The sequence below is a fragment of the Miscanthus floridulus genome, chromosome 15 (assembly GCF_019320115.1).
Source record: "Miscanthus floridulus cultivar M001 chromosome 15, ASM1932011v1, whole genome shotgun sequence".
In the NCBI taxonomy this organism is placed as follows: domain Eukaryota; kingdom Viridiplantae; phylum Streptophyta; class Magnoliopsida; order Poales; family Poaceae; genus Miscanthus; species Miscanthus floridulus.
In genome coordinates, this window is record NC_089594.1 from 84,541,474 (window position 1) to 84,551,204 (window position 9,731).

Consider the following 9,731-nt stretch of genomic DNA (forward strand, 5'->3'; position numbering starts at 1 on the left):
GTTGGCACATGTGAGCAAGGGTGAAGAAGATAGAGTCAAAGAGGAGTTAGTCGCGCTATTTATAGAGTGACCAGACGCGTCCGGTATGATGACCGGACACGTCCAGTATTTAGCGACGAACTTAGCGACCGGACACGTCCGGTATGAATCAGAAAAGGCAGTGTTCAGCAGTACAGTCGATCGGACGCTGACTGCGTCCGGTCCGGTGTGACCGGACGTGTCCGGTCGTCCGTGGGTGCTTACTGTACTCGACCAGATGCTAAGGCTCAACGTCCGGTCAGTTTCTAACAGACGTGTCCGGTCGGCCCTGGTGGCTTACTAGACTCGACCGGACTCGGCGGTGCAGCGTTCGATCAATTGAGTTTCTGCGTCCGGTATGAGCGTCCGATCATCGGCAAAATGGGCAGCAACGGCTAGGCTGGTTTGAACAGGACACGTGGCAGTCTGGGGGCTACCGGACACTTCCGGTAGGCTGACCGGACATGTTCGGTATTCACGACCGGAGCGTCTGGTGCATTGTGACCGGAGCGTCCGGTCGACGCGCAGTCAACCTGTTTTTTGAGCCAACGGCTCTATTTGATGGGGGCTTCTATTTAAAGCCCCATGGCCAGCTCAAGCTATGACTCTTGCACATTTTCATTGACATAGCAACCTTGTGAGCTTAGCCAAAGCCCTCCCACTCATCTCCATCATTGATTCATCATCTTTGTGAGATTGGGAGAGAATCCAAGTGCATTGCTTGAGTGATTGCATTTAGTGGCACTTGGCATTCGTGTTTCGTTGTGGGATTCACTTGTTACTCTTTGTGGTTGCCATCACCTAGACGGCTCTGTGCAGCGGTGGAGGATCGGCATGAGTTGGTGATTGTTCGTGGTCGTCTCCGATGATTGTGAGGGGAGTTGTACCTTCCCCGGCGGAGTGCCGAAAGGTAACTCTAGTAAATTGCTCGTGTCATTGAGTTACCTCACTTGTGGGTAGGTTCTTGCGGTGTCCAATCATGTGGACGAGGTTTGTGAAACACCTCTTAGCCACCGAACCACCAAGTGTTGGTCGACACAACGGGGACTAGCGTGTTGGCAAGCACGTGAACCTCGGGAGAAAAATCGGTTGTCTCTTGTCATTTGCATTCTCCCGGTGATTGGCTTAATCTTCATCTTGTGATTGGTTCATCCCTCTACATGTTGGTATAATCATCTTACTCACTCTTTTATATTCTTGCAAACTAGTTGTGGCAAGCTCTTTAGTGTAACTAGAATTGAGAGCTTGATTTGTTATTTAAGTTCATCTAGTGGGGCTCTTTAGTGTAGCAAGATTGAGAGCTCTTAGTAAGTAGTATCATAGCAAGTTGTGTGTCTAGTAATCATTGCAACTAGAATTGTTGGATAGGTGGCTTGCAACCCTTGTAGAGCTAGAGCAAGTTTGCATTTCGCCTTTTGTCATACTAATCAAATTGCTCTAGTTGATTTGTAGATTTTTAAATAGGCTATTCACCCCCCCCACTAGCCATACTAGGACCTTTCACCAGGTCCCCTATATATAAAGCTCAAGAGGCAAGGGGTTCTCCCTCATTCTCCAAACACTAGTCTTCCTTTTTTCCTATGCAGGACTAGTTACTCTAACTAAACCTTCACCTCAGTGAAGTTATACGCGAATGTCGAGATCGAAACAATGTGATGTTACAAACTAGTACCAAGCAAAAAGTAGTCTCAAGCTATCATCAATAGGCTAGGAGCAACCAGTCATATGAATTTTCCCACCCTGCTCAAATTATGCATGCTTAATGATGGTATCGACTTGTGAAACTATTAAACTTAAAATACATAAAGTAAGTCATTCTCATTGAGTTTTGTAGGAAATTGGAAAATGGTGGACCTTTCTACCTTTTTTGTCCTTCAGCATTAAGTCTATACAATATCCACTGAAGCATAGTCATGTCCTCAAGCTGCTGCTTCGCCACGGCCTCAGTGTCCTTCTTATCATCTTTCTCCTAACCATCCGCTTGAAAGAACAATTTTTGCACTGTTTAAGTATGCCTCAATGACACTGTCCTCGATCTCTAGCCACTCCTCAGGATAGAAGTAAATATTGCCGGTGCAGCCACTGTCATCAATGTTCTTGTCTATTGAGATTTTTTCTTCTTGAAGTTCATGAGTACGATAGATAAATCTAATTTCAGAAAAGATTTAGAATCTTTTATCTCTTTTAGAATCTGTTTCCTAAATTCAAGTATCTCCTAATAGACTAAATCCAACAAATCTCCTTATCTTTTAACAGTATTTTTTACTCGACTTGTGGAAACATATCCTATGTTTTTAAAAACAATATATGTTATTGAAAAAATAATAGATATATTTATATGATTAACACACAAAATTTAAAAAGTAGAAGTAGTAAAAAGACATACTAATATCATAATGACGACACTTTAAGCCTCAATCCACTGCTGATCAATTGACTGATCTCTACAGAGGAACCAAGTATTAGAAGTGAATTAATAAAAAATGAACATAACCCATTCACATCCATTTTCAGCATTGCCAAATACTTTGTATGCCAAAATGTTTTGTCCTCTCTAAAAAGTTTATCTAAATTGTCCAAAGCACTTGGATGCTACAACAATCATTGTTTCCAACTTATGAATATATGTTGTTTACTTAATTGGCAATGGGGAATGGGTAAGTTTAGTTTGCATAATCAGATCACTTCCAACCCATGTTTTAGTGTAATATATATGCATATCCTGATGGGAAAAGAAGTGTATATAACATTATGATTTCTATAACAATTTTGACTAGAAGGAGTAAAATGATATCGTGGTTTTTCTAACTCTAAACATGTGAGGTTATATTAATATTGTCTCACTAAAAGACTTTAGTCCCATTTTTGCACAAGTAAAGTGTAAACGTGCAAAGGAACATATACATACCTTAACTCCTGGGCTAGCCCCGGCACTATGGTGGTTTGGGGCAAAAGAGAAGTAGGACACATATATCTATATCTATATCTATATCTATATCTATATCTATATCTATATCTATATCTATATATATACCTATACCTAATATTAAAGAGCCAAAAAAATTTCCTTGTTTTTTGGTCCATCTTCATCTAATTACTTGGTATCACTCTTCATTCATTATCACTCACTTACTTTAGACTTGTAAAAATCATATATTACAATTACACCCACCCTATTTTTTTGGTCCGTCTTCCTCTGACTACTTGGTATCACTTTTTTTCGTTATCACTCACTTATTTTAGAAATGCAAAACTCCTATATAAGAATTAAACCCACTCATATCATATATTCACGTCATGTCGCATACCTTCTATAATTTTCAAACTCACAACAGGTACACACAATAGTCAATCTCCCATCAATTTCTCATACAGGATTGATCCTTTATTGCACTTACTTTATTACGGCCTTGAAATTTATTTAATTCAATCAATCCCAATTAAATGAGGCTCATGTCCTCCTGGGTCCAGTTCTAGATTTTTTTAGGTTTTGTTTCTATTTGGATTTTTTATGACATTCAGATCTAGGACTCCTTAGGGTTTGAATGGTTTCTCGATTTTTTCCGTCTTTATTTCCTATCTATTTTTCTTCCTTTCCGTTTCCTTTTTCTCTCATGTTAGTTGCTAGAGTCTTTTTTGTTTTTATTACTTTTGTGAGGCTTTTGTTTGTTATCATAAGTCCCATTGGTTTCTCAATTTCTTTTTATTTTTTCTATATGTTTTTTCTCCCTTTCGGGTTCCTTTTTTTCTCTCCTCTTAGTCCCTAGAGTTTTTTTCGAGTACCCTCCGTTCCTCTTCTGTTTGTTATCATCATAGATAAATATTAAAACAAATAATAATTTTATATTATGGGTTTAAGTATATGCAATTTGGAACCTATTAACCCTAAATGTTGATATAGTTTTGATTATCAATAAAATTTATTCTTATTACAATCTAGATCAGCCGATAGTCTAACTAATGAAACCTTGAACTGAAATCTTGAGCAATTTATTGTCCAATCCAACCTAAGTAAGTGTGTTTCTAAGTTGTACGCATGTACCATTACAATCGCGGGTGATGGAATTCATGTGCGGTCTCTTCTCATAATCATCAGTGGACAAACTAGCCTTTTACACATGGGCAACTAACTCTTTGTCGATTTGAATTAGAGATTGGAATTGTAGATTTTTATGGGTTCTCAAAGCAAGTCACATAAAGTCGATATTTAATTGTGCTATTACATAGATAGTATGAAAATTAAAGCTATGATATATTTATGTGTAAATATGTCAGTGCTCAACAGTGGGAGGGAAAATTTACCATGTTTATATTTTAATTCAATACATGCTTGGACATTGTCATTTATTGTCATCAGCACGCCATGAACCAAACGGGTTTGCAGCCAACTGCTCCATGCACAAAATCTACTAACAGGAGCTGAAACACACACTTGGAGCCGAAAAAACTAGCTTCAACCGGCTTTATCCTTCGTGGTGGTGGGTCCACCACAATCGCATGGCTGGACAGTGGTGGCAAGCGGCTCCCAGCGCCAGAGGTGGTGGTGAGCGGCTACCGATTGCGGTGTGTGACCCTTGGTGGCAGCGTGTGACCCCTAGTGGCGACCTCGGGTGGTGACAAGGTGGCAGGGGCAGGGCAGTGAGAGGGCTTCATGGATGCGCGGTGGGAGGAAGGAGGCCGGGTGGGGAACGGATAAGGCGGAGAGAAGAAATGAGAGAGGAGTGGAGAGAAGAAAACAATTAAAGGAGAAGATAGAAAGGGGAAAAAGAAATGAAAAAAAGAAGGGTATTATCGACATTCCATCCCTTTTATCCACTAAGAGAAATTGTTTTACTAAACATTTCTCTAACAAAGAAGTCAGAGCCAGGCCGAGCTGCTCTATCGTATAAGTCATAGTAGGAGCTGTTTTGGATGAAGCTCTACTGAACACGTCCTTACTATGTATCCAGACATAGTGTATAGCTAAATATATAGTAAAAACTATGTATATTTAGAGAAGCCAAAATATTTTATAATTTGGAATGGAGTAAGTAGCTTTTAAGGTTTATGGAAAGGGTAGAATATAAATAGGTATATATTATTTATGTTCTCGTTTTTTAAGAATGTTTGATAGCTTATTTTCTCCCATTCCAACACACGGGCATGTTTACTAGTCCAATATGTGCATTTTTTTTTCTCAAATCCCATTGCACCATGGTACCAATACCACATGTAACAAGGTTATAAGATGTGGTGATTAGTTGAGCTAGATTTGATTGGCAAGGTACAAAATGAGTTTGACCGTTCTTAAGTTGAGAGTAGTAGATATTAGGCAGGCAGAAAAGTTGACGGGCAAAAATAAACTCTTACTCACTTCGTTATACATTGCAAGGTATTTTGATTTTTCTAGATATATTGTTTTTTTATATAGAAGCATAATATATATTTAGTGCATAGTAAAAAGCTATGAATTAAATAAAAAATCAAAATGTCTTATAGTTTGGAATGGAGGAGTACTCGTTTAGTCTTGTCAAGTTTCTTCAGCATTTATTTGGGTATTAATATTTTGAGACTTGAGAGGCTTCGGTAGCATACGTAGATCTTGTAATCGTACCTTGAATCTTGCCCTATGTATGGGAGTCGTCATGGGCTCATCGCACGTACGTTACGCGGCGTTTTGATGTGGCACCGGATTAGAGATGGATGATGTGATGATCTGTGTCGTTCATAGTAACAGTGAGACCCCTCAAATGGATGCTCCCAGTGGCGCGTCCCTATCTTAGGGGGTGTTTGATGCAGAAACTAAAGTTTAACAATTATCGCATCGAATGTCATATGGAGTGTCGCATAGAGTGTTTGAATACTAATAAATAAATAAATTATAGAAGTTTCGGTAATTCACGAGACAAATTTATTAAGTCTAATTAATCTATCATCAGCTCATGTTTACTGTAGCACAACATTATCAAATCATAAACTAATTAGGCTTAATAAATTCATCTCGCAAATTAGTCTCAATCTATATATTTAGTTTCATAAATAATCTATATTTAATACTTCATGCATATATCAAACATCCGATGGGCCAGTGACTAACCAAACGCCCATTAGAATCCTGGGCGTGTAACGCCACCGCGTGCGGGATGATTTAGTTAAATAAATTTACTTGGCCTCATTATACACAAATGGTCCCATGGTCTAGCAGTTAGGACATTAGGCTATCCGCACTCGTCGACCTCTATTTCCATCTCTTAAAAGAAATATTCTATCTTAGTCATCGAGATTCTCTACTCTATATACATTTCTTCCGCACCCATGTTATCTCTATCCTATTCTCTATACCAACTACTCTATATTTTATTCTCCTCCCTCCCTCTTTCTCTCTCTCCAACTCTCTCTCTCCCCCCGCTACAGTCCATTTAGCGTGCGCACAGTGGTCCTCCAGGAGTAGCGTTCGACCAGCCGGCCGATTGCGTAGCGCGCGCTTTCTAGACGAGCGGTGCGGGCTTTAGCGGTGCGGCCGTGGCGTAGCGCATGCTTTAGAGGCGAGCGGTGTGGACAGCCTTAGACTCTGAATTACTAATCCGAGTTCAAATATCTGTGGGCCCTTATTTTTGGTTTTTTTTTTTTGTTCTTTAGACTTGTTGGCCCATCATTAGCCAACAGGAAATTCTTGCGATTTCAGTCACTGTCTATCAATGTTTTTCTATATTATTAGTTTATTTTTATAAGAAAAGTAGTACTACACGGACGCTTTTGAGCATTGACCTTTGTGTCAAAGTGGCATCAAATTTCCAATGCATCTAGTGCACGATCTTATCTACTACTGCGATTCCGGTATCAACAACGAGGTTTTTTTTAAGATAACCTTTTCTCCTCCCTTTTGCAAAGGGGCCATCACCATCACGAGAACACGTTCCGTTCTCCTTTTTTTTTTCCTTCCAATTCAGGTTTCTCCTCAAAATTTTACGCTCTATCACATCGAATGTTCGTGTACCAAAGCCTAAGACAGGCATTAGAATTGTATTCTTGGACCTTTTCTTATTATTGTAGTAACTAGATTTTGTTATACCTGCCAAAACATGCATAGTGGCTAAGGGGCTACTATTGAGAAAAGGGCAGCTGTGCCTACCCCTTTCATGTAGAAAAGCCAAGAGGTGTAAGGCCCTCTATGTAAGTTGTAAGCTAAAAGGGGTAGGGAGGAAGATTGCCTCCTCCCAGGTCCCCTATATATAAAGCTCAAGAGGCAAGGGGTTCCCCCTCATTCTCCAAACACTAGTCTTCCTTTTTCTTATGCAGGACTAGTTACTCTAACTAAACCTTCACCTCAGTGAAGTTATATGCGAATGTCGAGATCCAAACAATGTGATGTTACAAACTAGTATCAAGCAAAAAGTAGTCTCATGCTATCATCAATAGGCTAGGAGCAACATGTCATATGAATTTTCCCACCCTGCTCAAATTCTGCATGCTTAATGATGGTATCGACTTGTGAAACTATTAAACTTAAAATACATAAAGTAAGTCATTCTCATTAAGTTTTGTAGGAAATTGGAAAATGGTGGACCTATCTACCTTTTTCGTCCTTCAGCATTAAGTCTATACAATATCCACTGAAGCATAGTCATGTCCTCAAGCTGCTACTTTGCCACAGCCTCAGTGTCTTTCTTATCATCTTTCTCCTAACCATCCGCTCGAAAGAACAATTTTTGCACTGTTTAAGTATGCGTCAATGACACAGTCCTCGATCTCTAGCCACTCCTCAGGATAGAAGTGCCTATTGCCGGTGTAGCCATTGTCATCAATGTTCTTGTCTATTGAGATTTTTTCTTCTTGAAGTTCATGAGTACGATAGATAAATCTAATTTCAGAAAAGATTCAGAATCTTTTATCTCTTTTAGAATCTGTTTCCTAAATTCAAGTATCTCCTAATAGACTAAATCCAACAAATCTCCTTATCTTTTAAGAGTATTTTTTGACTCGACGTGTGGAAACATATCCTATGTTTTTAAAGACAATATATGTTATTAAAAAAATAATAGATATATTTATATGATTAACACACAAAATTTAAAAAGCAGAAGTAGTAAAAAGACGTGCTAATATCATAATGATGACACTTTAAGCCTCAATCCACTGTTGATCTATTGACTGATCTCTACAGAGGAACCAAGTATTAGAAGTGAATTAATAAAAAATGAACATAACCCATTCACATCCATTTTTAGCATTGCCAAATACTTTGTATGCCAAAATGTTTTGTCCTCTCTAAAAAGTTTATTTAAATTGTCCAAAGCACTTGGATGCTACAACAATCATTGTTTCCAACTTATGAATATATATTGTTTACTTAATTGGCAATGGGGAATGGGTAAGTTTAGTTTGCATAATCAGATCACTTGTAACCCATGTTTTAGTGTAATATATATGCATATCCTGATGGGAAAAGAAGTGTATATAAGATTATGATTTCTATAACAATTTTGACTAGAAGGAGTAAAATGATATCGCGGTTTTTCTAACTCTAAACATGTGAGGTTATATTAATATTGTCTCACTAAAAGACTTTAGTCCCATTTTTGCACAAATAAAGTGTAAACGTGCAGAGGAATATATACACTACCTTAACTCCTAGGCTATCCCCGGCACTATGGTGGTTTGGGGCAAAAGAGAAGTAGGACACATATATCTATATCTATACCTAATATTAAAGAGCCAAAAAAATTTCCTTGTTTTTGGTCCATCTTCATCTAATTACTTGGTATCACTCTTCTTTCATTATCACTCACTTACTTTAGACTTGTAAAAATCATATATTACAATTACACCCACCCTATTTTTTGGTCCGTCTTCCTCTGACTACTTGGTATCACTTTTTTTTGTTATCACACACTTATTTTAGAAATGCAAAACTCCTATATAAGAATTAAACCCACTCATATCATATATTCACGTCATGTCGCATACCTTCTATAATTTTCAAACTCACAATAGGTACACGCAATAGTCAATCTCCCATCAATTTCTCATACAGGATTGATCCTTTATTGCACTTACTTTATTGGCCATATTCGGCTTACCCCATATTCGGCTTGTTCGGTTTGTTTTTTCAGCCGGAACAATATTTTTCTCTCACAACAATTCAGCCGGAACATTGTTTTTCAGCCAGTTTCAGCCAAGTTTCAGACCAGCGAACGGGGCCATTACGGCCTTGAAATTTATTTAATTCAATCAATCCCAATTAAATGAGGCTCATGTCCTCCTGGGTCCAGTTCTAGATTTTTTTAGGTTTTGTTTCTATTTGAATTTTTTATGACATTCAGATCTAGGACTCCTTAGGGTTTGAATGGTTTCTCCAATTTTTTCCGTCTTTATGTCCTATCTATTTTTCTTCCTTTCGGTTTCCTTTTTCTCTCATGTTAGTTGCTAGAGTCTTTTTTGTTTTTATTACTTTTGTGAGGCTTTTTTTTGTTATCATAAGTCCCATTGGTTTCTCAATTTCTTTTTATTTTTTTTATATGTTTTTTCGCCCTTTCGGTTTCCTTTTTTTCTCTCCTCTTAGTCCCTAGAGTTTTTTTCGAGTACCCTCCGTTCCTCTTCTGTTTGTTATCATCATAGATAAATATTAAAACAAATAATAATTTTATATTATGGGTTTAAGTATATGCAATTTGGAACCTATTAACCCTAAATGTTGATATAGTTTTGATTATCAATAAAATTTATTCTTATTA